General features: G+C 44.7%; 1 protein-coding gene and 7 non-coding genes across 8 annotated transcripts in view; 1 reads left to right on the top strand and 7 right to left on the bottom strand.

Annotated features, from left to right (window-relative positions):
* The window catches only part of LOC139257944 (zinc finger protein 850-like), a gene marked incomplete at its 5' end in the record, with an annotated part of 812,458 nt that overhangs the window by 752,143 nt on the left and 43,611 nt on the right, over window positions 1–16,704 (top strand). The gene's annotated exons all lie outside the window — the stretch shown is intronic.
* On the bottom strand, window positions 1,180–1,252 carry trnai-aau (transfer RNA isoleucine (anticodon AAU)). The gene has a single exon. It is a non-coding gene; the product is annotated as a tRNA-Ile (tRNA).
* Window positions 3,450–3,523, bottom strand: trnai-aau (transfer RNA isoleucine (anticodon AAU)). The gene has a single exon. It is a non-coding gene; the product is annotated as a tRNA-Ile (tRNA).
* On the bottom strand, window positions 5,722–5,795 carry trnai-aau (transfer RNA isoleucine (anticodon AAU)). The gene has a single exon. It is a non-coding gene; the product is annotated as a tRNA-Ile (tRNA).
* Window positions 7,994–8,067, bottom strand: trnai-aau (transfer RNA isoleucine (anticodon AAU)). Its single transcript has one exon. It is a non-coding gene; the product is annotated as a tRNA-Ile (tRNA).
* Window positions 10,265–10,338, bottom strand: trnai-aau (transfer RNA isoleucine (anticodon AAU)). Its single transcript has one exon. It is a non-coding gene; the product is annotated as a tRNA-Ile (tRNA).
* Window positions 12,537–12,610, bottom strand: trnai-aau (transfer RNA isoleucine (anticodon AAU)). Its single transcript has one exon. It is a non-coding gene; the product is annotated as a tRNA-Ile (tRNA).
* On the bottom strand, window positions 14,810–14,883 carry trnai-aau (transfer RNA isoleucine (anticodon AAU)). The gene has a single exon. It is a non-coding gene; the product is annotated as a tRNA-Ile (tRNA).

Here is a 16,704-nt window from a genome sequence, read left to right as displayed (position 1 = left end):
CATAGCAGTGCTATGCTGAAGAGAGATAAGTGTCGCGAATAAAGGAGAGACTTAACAATACTGATGTTGAATATCGGTTAGATCAATCACTCCATGAATTCACTGCTGGGAAATTCAGAGCTTGTAAATTGCCTGTGAACGCTAAACATAGACACACAGTGAGCCAATGTGCAATATAGGAGGGGCCCAGGCCAAATGAATGCAATGCTCGGGATAAGTTATCAGTGGCCATGGCCCAGGCATTCACTGATTCCAGTCTTGCAGACGTTGCTAAGTTTAAAATGCTGAATATTTCCACACTGGCAATGCATTGACAGATGGTAAGCTAGAATGATGTGCCGCAAAAATGTACACGGAAGGCTAAAGTTAGCCATGATTGGCAACATTTACGGTGTCAATCAGCACTAGTTGAGCGAGATCTCCTCATTTACTGCTGACTTTGAAACGGAAGGCACAGAAGTGTGTGCTGTATCACGACAACGAATGATGCGCTGCTGATGGTTGGGGTAGCAAGAGTGCAGTGAGCTGTGAATTTGTTCAGGAACAGCCTTGCAGTTCAAACGGCCGAAAATACAATGTTCCCCGACCGGGAATCGAACCCAGGCCCCAGCGGTGAAAGCGCCAAAACCTAACCACGAAACCACCAGGGAAGCTGCTACACATTTGCAGACCAACACAGTCTTTCCTGCTTGCTCCTTCCAAAGTCTCACCACTTTCGCGCCAGGTAAAACTGTTCGTAGCAAATGGCATTTTTTGTGGAGAACACCAAAGATATGTCCGCGCATCCGCAGCATCACGTGCGGGTAGGCATCCACTGAAATCAATTTCATTCTGTCCTTTTCTCGGGATTTTTCACTCTCGGTGCCGGGTGAACATTTCATTTCGTGTTTTTGTCCTGAACTGCAGTCTTTTGCCCATCTCCAGGCGACAGAACCGTTCTGTCTGTCTGTTCCGACTTTTGAGCATTTACGGGAACAGGCCTCCGGTTCATCGTTTATCAGCAAAGTAAGAAACAGAAATAAACAGAAAGATGTGCCTCTCCACCCCGTCGGCAAGTAGCAATGACTGTTATTCCAAATAATTCCCAACCCTTGGGTTTCTGTGTGGATTTGTTTCATTATAAAGATTTGATTTTCAACGTGACTAAAAACCGAATAAAAATTATGAAAAACACTGGAATGGCCCGTACGGGGATCGAACCCGCGACTTGGCGTTATTAGCACCACGCTCTAACCAACTGAGCTAACCGGCCACAAATTGTGTCAACGTTGCGTGAAAGCTCAGTCTGCGGGGATTGTGTATCCAACTCACACTGGATGACAGATTTACTGCATAAACATTGAACGCATCACATCGCTTAAACATTGTTCACTGTTCATCTACAACACTGCGCAGAGTGTAAATAGAACGTTACAGAACGTAACAGCTTAATCTAAAAACAATTCACGTTGAAAATTATTATCACGCAATCACTGAACAGCCCACTGTCCCGATATAAAATCAGCCACTACCCTTCGAATGAAGGGAACGCGAAATAACCAAAAATTGCTGAAACACGGGATTGAGCCATGAAACATCTGGATCTTCAGTCAAACGCCTTCCCAACTGAAATATTTCGGTCTGACAGTGAACGAAGCAAAGTTTTCTCACACCTTTTTGAAAGAAAACCTGACCCCGGAAGGAATTGCCCCACCCACTCTGTCCTCGTTTCGGGGCAATGGGTCCCAAACACATCTCAGTGCTCAGGTTGTGTCAATGTAAAGTATAATGATACCGAAAATCTTAATGCTCATGTTCCGTTGTGAGTGCCCACGATCCAGGCAATGGTCTTGTACACGTTGCTAAGTTCAAAATGTGTATTTTTTCGCACTGGCAATGAATTAACTGATTCTGTGCTGTGATCAACTAGGTTACTTAGGGTGATGTCGTGCAAGAACGTAATGGAAGCCTAATTATAATGGTGATTGTTCTCACACTGCAGTTAAATGTTGGCAAATTAACAGTGTCAATCAGCAATTCAATTCCACATGTTGATTTAATGTTCTGCTGAAGTGTTCATAAAGAAACAAAGCTTGCACAACAGGCTCGATCTCACCGTCTTGAAGACACAGTGAAATATACTGGAGAGTTTATAACTGTTTGAGAACATAAAATGTCAGTAAAATACCCCGTTCTTTTCTCGACACCGATGGGCTGTGAAAGGGAGACCGGCCGAAGTCCCACATAGCCGCACTGACCCCGAGGCAAGGTGAAATCCTAACAGGTTCAGTCCATAGCAGTGCTATGCTGAAGAGAGATAAGTGTCGCGAATAAAGGAGAGACTTAACAATACTGATGTTGAATATCGGTTAGATCAATCACTCCATGAATTCACTGCTGGGAAATTCAGAGCTTGTAAATTGCCTGTGAACGCTAAACATAGACACACAGTGAGCCAATGTGCAATATAGGAGGGGCCCAGGCCAAATGAATGCAATGCTCGGGATAAGTTATCAGTGGCCATGGCCCAGGAATTCACTGTATCCAGTCTTGCAGACGTTGCTAAGTTTAAAATGCTGAATATTTCCACACTGGCAATGCATTGACAGATGGTAAGCTAGAGTGATGTGCCGCAAAAATGTACACGGAAGGCTAAAGTTAGCCATGATTGGCAACATTTACGGTGTCAATCAGCACTAGTTGAGCGAGATCTCCTCATTTACTGCTGACTTTGAAACGGAAGGCACAGAAGTGTGTGCTGTATCACGACAACGAATGATGCGCTGCTGATGGTTGGGGTAGCAAGAGTGCAGTGAGCTGTGAATTTGTTCAGGAACAGCCTTGCAGTTCAAACGGCCGAAAATACAATGCTCCCTGACCGGGAATCGAACCCGGGCCGCAGCGGTGAAAGCGCCGAAACCTAACCACGAAACCACCAGGGAAGCTGCTACACATTTGCAGACCAACACAGTCTTTCCTGCTTGCTCCTTCCAAAGTCTCACCACTTTCGCGCCAGGTAAAACTGTTCGTAGCAAATGGCATTTTTTGTGGAGAACACCAAAGATATGTCCGCGCATCCGCAGCATCACGTGCGGGTAGGCATCCACTGAAATCAATTTCATTCTGTCCTTTTCTCGGGATTTTTCACTCTCGGTGCCGGGTGAACATTTCATTTCGTGTTTTTGTCCTGAACTGCAGTCTTTTGCCCATCTCCAGGCGACAGAACCGTTCTGTCTGTCTGTTCCGACTTTTGAGCATTTACGGGAACAGGCCTCCGGTTCATCGTTTATCAGCAAACCAAGAAACAGAAATAAGCAGAAAGATGTGCCTCTCCACCCCGTCGGCAAGTAGCAATGACTGTTATTCCAAATAATTCCCAACCCTTGGGTTTCTGTGTGGATTTGTTTCATTATAAAGATTTGATTTTCAACGTGATTAAAACCGAATAAAAATTATGAAAAACACTGGAATGGCCCGTACGGGGATCGAACCCGCGACCTTGGCGTTATTAGCACCACGCTCTAACCAACTGAGCTAACCAGCCACAAATTGTGTCAACGTTGCGTGAAAGCTCAGTCTGCGGGGATTGTGTTTCCAACTCACACTGGATGACAGATTTACTGCATAAACATTGAACGCATCACATCGCTTAAACATTGTTCACTGTTCATCTACAACACTGCGCAGAGTGTAAATAGAACGTTACAGAACGTAACAGCTTAATCTAAAAACAATTCATGTTGAAAATTATTATCACGCAACCGCTGAACAGCCCACTGTCCCGATATAAAATCAGCCACTACCCTTCGAATGAAGGGATCGCGAAATAACCAAAAATTGCTGAAACACGGGATTGAGCCATGAAACATCTGGATCTTCAGTCAAACGCCTTCCCAACTGAACTATTTCGGTCTGACAGTGAACGAAGCAAAGTTTTCTCACACCTTTTTGAAAGAAAACCTGACCCCGGAAGGAATTGCCCCACCCACTCTGTCCTCGTTTCGGGGCAATGGGTCCCAAACACATCTCAGAGCTCAGGTTGTGTCAATGTAAAGTATAATGATACCGAAAATCTTAATGCTCATGTTCCGTTGTCAGTGCCCACGATCCAGACAATGGTCTTGTACACGTTGCTAAGTTCAAAATGTGTATTTTTTCGCACTGGCAATGAATTAACTGATATCTGTGCTGTGATCAACTAGGTTACTTAGGGGGATGTCGTGCAAGAACGTAATGGAAGCGTAATTATAATGGTGATTGTTCTCACACTGCAGTTAAATGTTGGCAAATTTACAGTGTCAATCAGCAATTCAATTCCACATGTTGATTTAATGTTCTGCTGAAGTGTTCATAAAGAAACAAAGCTTGCACAACAGGCTCGATCTCACCGTCTTGAAGACACAGTGAAATATACTGGAGAGTTTATAACTGTTTGAGAACATAAAATGTCAGTAAAATACCCCATTGTTTTCTCGACACCGATGGGCTGTGAAAGGGAGACCGGCCGAAGTCCCACATAGCCGCACTGACCCCGAGGCAAGGTGAAATCCTAACAGGTTCAGTCCATAGCAGTGCTATGCTGAAGAGAGATAAGTGTCGCGAATGAAGGAGAAACTTAACAATACTGATGTTGAATATCGGTTAGATCAATCACTCCATGATTCACTGCTGGGAAATTCAGAGCTTGTAAATTGCCTGTGAACGCTAAACATAGACACACAGTGAGCCAATGTGCAATATAGGAGGGGCCCAGGCCAAATGAATGCAATGCTCGGGATAAGTTATCAGTGGCCATGGCCCAGGAATTCACTGTATCCAGTCTTGCAGACGTTGCTAAGTTTAAAATGCTGAATATTTCCACACTGGCAATGCATTGACAGATGGTAAGCTAGAGTGATGTGCCGCAAAAATGTACACGGAAGGCTAAAGTTAGCCATGATTGGCAACATTTACGGTGTCAATCAGCACTAGTTGAGCGAGATCTCCTCATTTACTGCTGACTTTGAAACGGAAGGCACAGAAGTGTGTGCTGTATCACGACAACGAATGATGCGCTGCTGATGGTTGGGGTAGCAAGAGTGCAGTGAGCTGTGAATTTGTTCAGGAACAGCCTTGCAGTTCAAACGGCCGAAAATACAATGCTCCCTGACCGGGAATCGAACCCGGGCCGCAGCGGTGAAAGCGCCGAAACCTAACCACGAAACCACCAGGGAAGCTGCTACACATTTGCAGACCAACACAGTCTTTCCTGCTTGCTCCTTCCAAAGTCTCACCACTTTCGCGCCAGGTAAAACTGTTCGTAGCAAATGGCATTTTTTGTGGAGAACACCAAAGATATGTCCGCGCATCCGCAGCATCACGTGCGGGTAGGCATCCACTGAAATCAATTTCATTCTGTCCTTTTCTCGGGATTTTTCACTCTCGGTGCCGGGTGAACATTTCATTTCGTGTTTTTGTCCTGAACTGCAGTCTTTTGCCCATCTCCAGGCGACAGAACCGTTCTGTCTGTCTGTTCCGACTTTTGAGCATTTACGGGAACAGGCCTCCGGTTCATCGTTTATCAGCAAACCAAGAAACAGAAATAAGCAGAAAGATGTGCCTCTCCACCCCGTCGGCAAGTAGCAATGACTGTTATTCCAAATAATTCCCAACCCTTGGGTTTCTGTGTGGATTTGTTTCATTATAAAGATTTGATTTTCAACGTGACTAAAAACCGAATAAAAATTATGAAAAACACTGGAATGGCCCGTACAGGGATCGAACCCGCGACCTTGGCGTTATTATCACCACGCTCTAACCAACTGAGCTAACCAGCCACAAATTGTGTCAACGTTGCGTGAAAGCTCAGTCTGCGGGGATTGTGTTTCCAACTCACACTGGATGACAGATTTACTGCATAAACATTGAACACATCACATCGCTTAAACATTGTTCACTGTTCATCTACAACACTGCGCAGAGTGTAAATAGAACGTTACAGAACGTAACAGCTTAATCTAAAAACAATTCATGTTGAAAATTATTATCACGCAACCGCTGAACAGCCCACTGTCCCGATATAAAATCAGCCACTACCCTTCGAATGAAGGGATCGCGAAATAACCAAAAATTGCTGAAACACGGGATTGAGCCATGAAACATCTGGATCTTCAGTCAAACGCCTTCCCAACTGAACTATTTCGGTCTGACAGTGAACGAAGCAAAGTTTTCTCACACCTTTTTGAAAGAAAACCTGACCCCGGAAGGAATTGCCCCACCCACTCTGTCCTCGTTTCGGGGCAATGAGTCCCAAACACATCTCAGAGCTCAGGTTGTGTCAATGTAAAGTATAATGATACCGAAAATCTTAATGCTCATGTTCCGTTGTCAGTGCCCACGATCCAGACAATGGTCTTGTACACGTTGCTAAGTTCAAAATGTGTATTTTTTCGCACTGGCAATGAATTAACTGATATCTGTGCTGTGATCAACTAGGTTACTTAGGGGGATGTCGTGCAAGAACGTAATGGAAGCGTAATTATAATGGTGATTGTTCTCACACTGCAGTTAAATGTTGGCAAATTTACAGTGTCAATCAGCAATTCAATTCCACATGTTGATTTAATGTTCTGCTGAAGTGTTCATAAAGAAACAAAGCTTGCACAACAGGCTCGATCTCACCGTCTTGAAGACACAGTGAAATATACTGGAGAGTTTATAACTGTTTGAGAACATAAAATGTCAGTAAAATACCCCGTTCTTTTCTCGACACCGATGGGCTGTGAAAGGGAGACCGGCCGAAGTCCCACATAGCCGCACTGACCCCGAGGCAAGGTGAAATCCTAACAGGTTCAGTCCATAGCAGTGCTATGCTGAAGAGAGATAAGTGTCGCGAATGAAGGAGAAACTTAACAATACTGATGTTGAATATCGGTTAGATCAATCACTCCATGATTCACTGCTGGGAAATTCAGAGCTTGTAAATTGCCTGTGAACGCTAAACATAGACACACAGTGAGCCAATGTGCAATATAGGAGGGGCCCAGGCCAAATGAATGCAATGCTCGGGATAAGTTATCAGTGGCCATGGCCCAGGCATTCATTGTATCCAGTCTTGCAGACGTTGCTAAGTTTAAAATGCTGAATATTTCCACACTGGCAATGCATTGACAGAGGGTAAGCTAGAGTGATGTGCCGCAAAAATGTACACGGAAGGCTAAAGTTAGCCATGATTGGCAACATTTACGGTGTCAATCAGCACTAGTTGAGCGAGATCTCCTCATTTACTGCTGACTTTGAAACGGAAGGCACAGAAGTGTGTGCTGTATCATTACAACGAATGATGCGCTGCTGATGGTTGGGGTAGCAAGAGTGCAGTGAGCTGTGAATTTGTTCAGGAACAGCCTTGCAGTTCAAACGGCCGAAAATACAATGCTCCCTGACCGGGAATCGAACCCGGGCCGCAGCGGTGAAAGCGCCGAAACCTAACCACGAAACCACCAGGGAAGCTGCTACACATTTGCAGACCAACACAGTCTTTCCTGCTTGCTCCTTCCAAAGTCTCACCACTTTCGCGCCAGGTAAAACTGTTCGTAGCAAATGGCATTTTTTGTGGAGAACACCAAAGATATGTCCGCGCATCCGCAGCATCACGTGCGGGTAGGCATCCACTGAAATCAATTTCATTCTGTCCTTTTCTCGGGATTTTTCACTCTCGGTGCCGGGTGAACATTTCATTTCGTGTTTTTGTCCTGAACTGCAGTCTTTTGCCCATCTCCAGGCGACAGAACCGTTCTGTCTGTCTGTTCCGACTTTTGAGCATTTACGGGAACAGGCCTCCGGTTCATCGTTTATCAGCAAACCAAGAAACAGAAATAAGCAGAAAGATGTGCCTCTCCACCCCGTCGGCAAGTAGCAATGACTGTTATTCCAAATAATTCCCAACCCTTGGGTTTCTGTGTGGATTTGTTTCATTATAAAGATTTGATTTTCAACGTGACTAAAAACCGAATAAAAATTATGAAAAACACTGGAATGGCCCGTACGGGGATCGAACCCGCGACCTTGGCATTATTAGCACCACGCTCTAACCAACTGAGCTAACCGGCCACAAATTGTGTCAACGTTGCGTGAAAGCTCAGTCTGCGGGGATTGTGTTTCCAACTCACACTGGATGACAGATTTACTGCATAAACATTGAACGCATCACATCGCTTAAACATTGTTCACTGTTCATCTACAACACTGCGCAGAGTGTAAATAGAACGTTACAGAACGTAACAGCTTAATCTAAAAACAATTCATGTTGAAAATTATTATCACGCAATCACTGAACAGCCCACTGTCCCGATATAAAATCAGCCACTACCCTTCGAATGAAGGGAACGCGAAATAACCAAAAATTGCTGAAACACGGGATTGAGCCATGAAACATCTGGATCTTCAGTCAAACGCCTTCCCAACTGAAATATTTCGGTCTGACAGTGAACGAAGCAAAGTTTTCTCACACCTTTTTGAAAGAAAACCTGACCCCGGAAGGAATTGCCCCACCCACTCTGTCCTCGTTTCGGGGCAATGGGTCCCAAACACATCTCAGAGCTCAGGTTGTGTCAATGTAAAGTATAATGATACCGAAAATCTTAATGCTCATGTTCCGTTGTCAGTGCCCACGATCCAGACAATGGTCTTGTACACGTTGCTAAGTTCAAAATGTGTATTTTTTCGCACTGGCAATGAATTAACTGATATCTGTGCTGTGATCAACTAGGTTACTTAGGGGGATGTCGTGCAAGAACGTAATGGAAGCGTAATTATAATGGTGATTGTTCTCACACTGCAGTTAAATGTTGGCAAATTTACAGTGTCAATCAGCAATTCAATTCCACATGTTGATTTAATGTTCTGCTGAAGTGTTCATAAAGAAACAAAGCTTGCACAACAGGCTCGATCTCACCGTCTTGAAGACACAGTGAAATATACTGGAGAGTTTATAACTGTTTGAGAACATAAAATGTCAGTAAAATACCCCGTTCTTTTCTCGACACCGATGGGCTGTGAAAGGGAGACCGGCCGAAGTCCCACATAGCCGCACTGACCCCGAGGCAAGGTGAAATCCTAACAGGTTCAGTCCATAGCAGTGCTATGCTGAAGAGAGATAAGTGTCGCGAATGAAGGAGAAACTTAACAATACTGATGTTGAATATCGGTTAGATCAATCACTCCATGATTCACTGCTGGGAAATTCAGAGCTTGTAAATTGCCTGTGAACGCTAAACATAGACACACAGTGAGCCAATGTGCAATATAGGAGGGGCCCAGGCCAAATGAATGCAATGCTCGGGATAAGTTGTCAGTGGCCATGGCCCAGGCATTCACTGTATCCAGTCTTGCAGACGTTGCTAAGTTTAAAATGCTGAATATTTCCACACTGGCAATGCATTGACAGAGGGTAAGCTAGAGTGATGTGCCGCAAAAATGTACACGGAAGGCTAAAGTTAGCCATGATTGGCAACATTTACGGTGTCAATCAGCACTAGTTGAGCGAGATCTCCTCATTTACTGCTGACTTTGAAACGGAAGGCACAGAAGTGTGTGCTGTATCATTACAACGAATGATGCGCTGCTGATGGTTGGGGTAGCAAGAGTGCAGTGAGCTGTGAATTTGTTCAGGAACAGCCTTGCAGTTCAAACGGCCGAAAATACAATGCTCCCTGACCGGGAATCGAACCCGGGCCGCAGCGGTGAAAGCGCCGAAACCTAACCACGAAACCACCAGGGAAGCTGCTACACATTTGCAGACCAACACAGTCTTTCCTGCTTGCTCCTTCCAAGTCTCACCACTTTCGCGCCAGGTAAAACTGTTCGTAGCAAATGGCATTTTTTGTGGAGAACACTAAAGATATGTCCGCGCATCCGCAGCATCACGTGCGGGTAGGCATCCACTGAAATCAATTTCATTCTGTCCTTTTCTCGGGATTTTTCACTCTCGGTGCCGGGTGAACATTTCATTTCGTGTTTTTGTCCTGAACTGCAGTCTTTTGCCCATCTCCAGGCGACAGAACCGTTCTGTCTGTCTGTTCCGACTTTTGAGCATTTACGGGAACAGGCCTCCGGTTCATCGTTTATCAGCAAACCAAGAAACAGAAATAAACAGAAAGATGTGCCTCTCCACCCCGTCGGCAAGTAGCAATGACTGTTATTCCAAATAATTCCCAACCCTTGGGTTTCTGTGTGGATTTGTTTCATTATAAAGATTTGATTTTCAACGTGACTAAAAACCGAATAAAAATTATGAAAAACACTGGAATGGCCCGTACGGGGATCGAACCCGCGACCTTGGCGTTATTAGCACCACGCTCTAACCAACTGAGCTAACCGGCCACAAATTGTGTCAACGTTGCGTGAAAGCTCAGTCTGCGGGGATTGTGTTTCCAACTCACACTGGATGACAGATTTACTGCATAAACATTGAACGCATCACATCGCTTAAACATTGTTCACTGTTCATCTACAACACTGCGCAGAGTGTAAATAGAACGTTACAGAACGTAACAGCTTAATCTAAAAACAATTCATGTTGAAAATTATTATCACGCAATCACTGAACAGCCCACTGTCCCGATATAAAATCAGCCACTACCCTTCGAATGAAGGGAACGCGAAATAACCAAAAATTGCTGAAACACGGGATTGAGCCATGAAACATCTGGATCTTCAGTCAAACGCCTTCCCAACTGAAATATTTCGGTCTGACAGTGAACGAAGCAAAGTTTTCTCACACCTTTTTGAAAGAAAACCTGACCCCGGAAGGAATTGCCCCACCCACTCTGTCCTCGTTTCGGGGCAATGGGTCCCAAACACATCTCAGAGCTCAGGTTGTGTCAATGTAAAGTATAATGATACCGAAAATCTTAATGCTCATGTTCCGTTGTCAGTGCCCACGATCCAGGCAATGGTCTTGTACACGTTGCTAAGTTCAAAATGTGTATTTTTTCGCACTGGCAATGAATTAACTGATTCTGTGCTGTGATCAACTAGGTTACTTAGGGTGATGTCGTGCAAGAACGTAATGGAAGCCTAATTATAATGGTGATTGTTCTCACACTGCAGTTAAATGTTGTCAAATTTACAGTGTCAATCAGCAATTCAATTCCACATGTTGATTTAATGTTCTGCTGAAGTGTTCATAAAGAAACAAAGCTTGCACAACAGGCTCGATCTCACCGTCTTGAAGACACAGTGAAATATACTGGAGAGTTTATAACTGTTTGAGAACATAAAATGTCAGTAAAATACCCCGTTCTTTTCTCGACACCGATGGGCTGTGAAAGGGAGACCGGCCGAAGTCCCACATAGCCGCACTGACCCCGAGGCAAGGTGAAATCCTAACAGGTTCAGTCCATAGCAGTGCTATGCTGAAGAGAGATAAGTATCGCGAATAAAGGAGAGACTTAACAATACTGATGTTGAATATCGGTTAGATCAATCACTCCATGAATTCACTGCTGGGAAATTCAGAGCTTGTAAATTGCCTGTGAACGCTAAACATAGACACACAGTGAGCCAATGTGCAATATAGGAGGGGCCCAGGCCAAATGAATGCAATGCTCGGGATAAGTTATCAGTGGCCATGGCCCAGGAATTCACTGTATCCAGTCTTGCAGACGTTGCTAAGTTTAAAATGCTGAATATTTCCACACTGGCAATGCATTGACAGATGGTAAGCTAGAGTGATGTGCCGCAAAAATGTACACGGAAGGCTAAAGTTAGCCATGATTGGCAACATTTACGGTGTCAATCAGCACTAGTTGAGCGAGATCTCCTCATTTACTGCTGACTTTGAAACGGAAGGCACAGAAGTGTGTGCTGTATCACGACAACGAATGATGCGCTGCTGATGGTTGGGGTAGCAAGAGTGCAGTGAGCTGTGAATTTGTTCAGGAACAGCCTTGCAGTTCAAACGGCCGAAAATACAATGCTCCCTGACCGGGAATCGAACCCGGGCCACAGCGGTGAAAGCGCCGAAACCTAACCACGAAACCACCAGGGAAGCTGCTACAGATTTGCAGACCAACACAGTCTTTCCTGCTTGCTCCTTCCAAAGTCTCACCACTTTCGCGCCAGGTAAAACTGTTCGTAGCAAATTGCATTTTTTGTGGAGAACACCAAAGATATGTCCGCGCATCCGCAGCATCACGTGCGGGTAGGCATCCACTGAAATCAATTTCATTCTGTCCTTTTCTCGGGATTTTTCACTCTCGGTGCCGGGTGAACATTTCATTTCGTGTTTTTGTCCTGAACTGCAGTCTTTTGCCCATCTCCAGGCGACAGAACCGTTCTGTCTGTCTGTTCCGACTTTTGAGCATTTACGGGAACAGGCCTCCGGTTTATCGTTTATCAGCAAACCAAGAAACAGAAATAAGCAGAAAGATGTGCCTCTCCACCCCGTCGGCAAGTAGCAATGACTGTTATTCCAAATAATTCCCAACCCTTGGGTTTCTGTGTGGATTTGTTTCATTATAAAGATTTGATTTTCAACGTGACTAAAAACCGAATAAAAATTATGAAAAACACTGGAATGGCCCGTACGGGGATCGAACCCGCGACCTTGGCGTTATTAGCACCACGCTCTAACCAACTGAGCTAACCAGCCACAAATTGTGTCAACGTTGCGTGAAAGCTCAGTCTGCGGGGATTGTGTTTCCAACTCACACTGGATGACAGATTTACTGCATAAACATTGAACGCATCACATCGCTTAAACATTGTTCACTGTTCATCTACAACACTGCGCAGAGTGTAAATAGAACGTTACAGAACGTAACAGCTTAATCTAAAAACAATTCATGTTGAAAATTATTATCACGCAACCGCTGAACAGCCCACTGTCCCGATATAAAATCAGCCACTACCCTTCGAATGAAGGGATCGCGAAATAACCAAAAATTGCTGAAACACGGGATTGAGCCATGAAACATCTGGATCTTCAGTCAAACGCCTTCCCAACTGAACTATTTCGGTCTGACAGTGAACGAAGCAAAGTTTTCTCACACCTTTTTGAAAGAAAACCTGACCCCGGAATGAATTGCCCCACCCACTCTGTCCTCGTTTCGGGGCAATGGGTCCCAAACACATCTCAGAGCTCAGGTTGTGTCAATGTAAAGTATAATGATACCGAAAATCTTAATGCTCATGTTCCGTTGTCAGTGCCCACGATCCAGACAATGGTCTTGTACACGTTGCTAAGTTCAAAATGTGTATTTTTTCGCACTGGCAATGAATTAACTGATATCTGTGCTGTGATCAACTAGGTTACTTAGGGGGATGTCGTGCAAGAACGTAATGGAAGCGTAATTATAATGGTGATTGTTCTCACACTGCAGTTAAATGTTGGCAAATTTACAGTGTCAATCAGCAATTCAATTCCACATGTTGATTTAATGTTCTGCTGAAGTGTTCATAAAGAAACAAAGCTTGCACAACAGGCTCGATCTCACCGTCTTGAAGACACAGTGAAATATACTGGAGAGTTTATAACTGTTTGAGAACATAAAATGTCAGTAAAATACCCCGTTCTTTTCTCGACACCGATGGGCTGTGAAAGGGAGACCGGCCGAAGTCCCACATAGCCGCACTGACCCCGAGGCAAGGTGAAATCCTAACAGGTTCAGTCCATAGCAGTGCTATGCTGAAGAGAGATAAGTGTCGCGAATAAAGGAGAGACTTAACAATACTGATGTTGAATATCGGTTAGATCAATCACTCCATGAATTCACTGCTGGGAAATTCAGAGCTTGTAAATTGCCTGTGAACGCTAAACATAGACACACAGTGAGCCAATGTGCAATATAGGAGGGGCCCAGGCCAAATGAATGCAATGCTCGGGATAAGTTATCAGTGGCCATGGCCCAGGCATTCACTGTATCCAGTCTTGCAGACGTTGCTAAGTTTAAAATGCTGAATATTTCCACACTGGCAATGCATTGACAGAGGGTAAGCTAGAGTGATGTGCCGCAAAAATGTACACGGAAGGCTAAAGTTAGCCATGATTGGCAACATTTACGGTGTCAATCAGCACTAGTTGAGCGAGATCTCCTCATTTACTGCTGACTTTGAAACGGAAGGCACAGAAGTGTGTGCTGTATCACGACAACGAATGATGCGCTGCTGATGGTTGGGGCAGCAAGAGTGCAGTGAGCTGTGAATTTGTTCAGGAACAGCCTTGCAGTTCAAACGGCCGAAAATACAATGTTCCCTGACCGGGAATCGAACCCGGGCCGCAGCGGTGAAAGCGCCGAAACCTAACCACAAAACCACCAGGGAAGCTGCTACACATTTGCAGAACAACACAGTCTTTCCTGCTTGCTCCTTCCAAAGTCTCACCACTTTCGCGCCAGGTAAAACTGTTCGTAGCAAATGGCATTTTTTGTGGAGAACACCAAAGATATGTCCGCGCATCCGCAGCATCACGTGCGGGTAGGCATCCACTGAAATCAATTTCATTCTGTCCTTTTCTCGGGATTTTTCACTCTCGGTGCCGGGTGAACATTTCATTTCGTGTTTTTGTCCTGAACTGCAGTCTTTTGCCCATCTCCAGGCGACAGAACCGTTCTGTCTGTCTGTTCCGACTTTTGAGCATTTACGGAAACAGGCCTCCGGTTCATCGTTTATCAGCAAACCAAGAAACAGAAATAAACAGAAAGATGTGCCTCTCCACCCCGTCGGCAAGTAGCAATGACTGTTATTCCAAATAATTCCCAACCCTTGGGTTTCTGTGTGGATTTGTTTCATTATAAAGATTTGATTTTCAACGTGACTAAAAACCGAATAAAAATTATGAAAAACACTGGAATGGCCCGTACGGGGATCGAACCCGCGACCTTGGCGTTATTAGCACCACGCTCTAACCAACTGAGCTAACCGGCCACAATTTGTGTCAACGTTGCGTGAAAGCTCAGTCTGCGGGGATTGTGTTTCCAACTCACACTGGATGACAGATTTACTGCATAAACATTGAACGCATTACATCGCGTAAACATTGTTCACTGTTCATCTACAACACTGCGCAGAGTGTAAATAGAACGTTACAGAACGTAACAGCTTAATCTAAAAACAATTCATGTTGAAAATTATTATCACGCAACCGCCGAACAGCCCACTGTCCCGATATAAAATCAGCCACTACATTTCGAATGAAGGGAACGCGAAATAACCAAAAATTGCTGAAACATGGGATTGAGCCATGAAACATCTGGATCTTCAGTCAAACGCCTTCCCAACTGAACTATTTCGGTCTGACAGTGAACGAAGCAAAGTTTTCTCACACCTTTTTCTCACACCGGAAGGAATTGCCCCACCCACTCTGTCCTCGTTTCGGGGCAATGGGTCCCAAACACATCTCAGAGCTCAGGTTGTGTCAATGTAAAGTATAATGATACCGAAAATCTTAATGCTCATGTTCCGTTGTCAGTGCCCACGATCCAGGCAATGGTCTTGTACACGTTGCTAAGTTCAAAATGTGTATTTTTTTTCGCACTGGCAATGAATTAACTGATATCTGTGCTGTGATCAACTAGGTTACTTAGGGTGATGTCGTGTAAGAACGTAATGGAAGCCTAATTATAATGGTGATTGTTCTCACACTGCAGTTAAATGTTGGCAAATTTACAGTGTCAATCAGCAATTCAATTCCACATGTTGATTTAATGTTCTGCTGAAGTGTTCATAAAGAAACAAAGCTTGCACAACAGGCTCGATCTCACCGTCTTGAAGACACAGTGAAATATACTGGAGAGTTTATAACTGTTTGAGAACATAAAATGTCAGTAAAATACCCCGTTCTTTTCTCGACACCGATGGGCTGTGAAAGGGAGACCGGCCGAAGTCCCACATAGCCGCACTGACCCCGAGGCAAGGTGAAATCCTAACAGGTTCAGTCCATAGCAGTGCTATGCTGAAGAGAGATAAGTGTCGCGAATAAAGGAGAGACTTAACAATACTGATGTTGAATATCGGTTTGATCAATCACTCCATGAATTCACTGCTGGGAAATTCAGAGCTTGTAAATTGCCTGTGAACGCTAAACATAGACACACAGTGAGCCAATGTGCAATATAGGAGGGGCCCAGGCCAAATGAATGCAATGCTCGGGATAAGTTATCAGTGGCCATGGCCCAGGCATTCACTGTATCCAGTCTTGCAGACGTTGCTAAGTTTAAAATGCTGAATATTTCCACACTGGCAATGCATTGACAGAGGGTAAGCTAGAGTGATGTGCCGCAAAAATGTACACGGAAGGCTAAAGTTAGCCATGATTGGCAACATTTACGGTGTCAATCAGCACTAGTTGAGCGAGATCTCCTCATTTACTGCTGACTTTGAAACGGAAGGCACAGAAGTGTGTGCTGTATCACGACAACGAATGATGCGCTGCTGATGGTTGCGCCAGCAACAGTGTGGTGAGCTGTAAATTTTTTCAGGAAGTGCCTTGCAATTCAAACGGCCGAAAATACAATGTTTCCTAACCAGGAATCGATGCCGGACCGTCGCAGTGAAAGCGCCGAATTCGAACCACTAGACCACCAGGGAAGCTGCTACACATGTCCTTGCCAATAAGCAGACCAACCCAGTCTTTGCTGCTTCCTCCTTCCAAATTCTCACCACATTCGCGCGAGGGAAAACTGTTCGCAGCAAATGGCATTTTTTGTGGAGAACACCAAAGATCTGTCCGCGCATCCACAGCATCAC

Source organism: Pristiophorus japonicus, unplaced genomic scaffold, assembly GCF_044704955.1.
Source record: "Pristiophorus japonicus isolate sPriJap1 unplaced genomic scaffold, sPriJap1.hap1 HAP1_SCAFFOLD_94, whole genome shotgun sequence".
Taxonomy (NCBI): domain Eukaryota; kingdom Metazoa; phylum Chordata; class Chondrichthyes; family Pristiophoridae; genus Pristiophorus; species Pristiophorus japonicus.
This window is presented reverse-complemented; position numbering and strand designations above follow the sequence as displayed.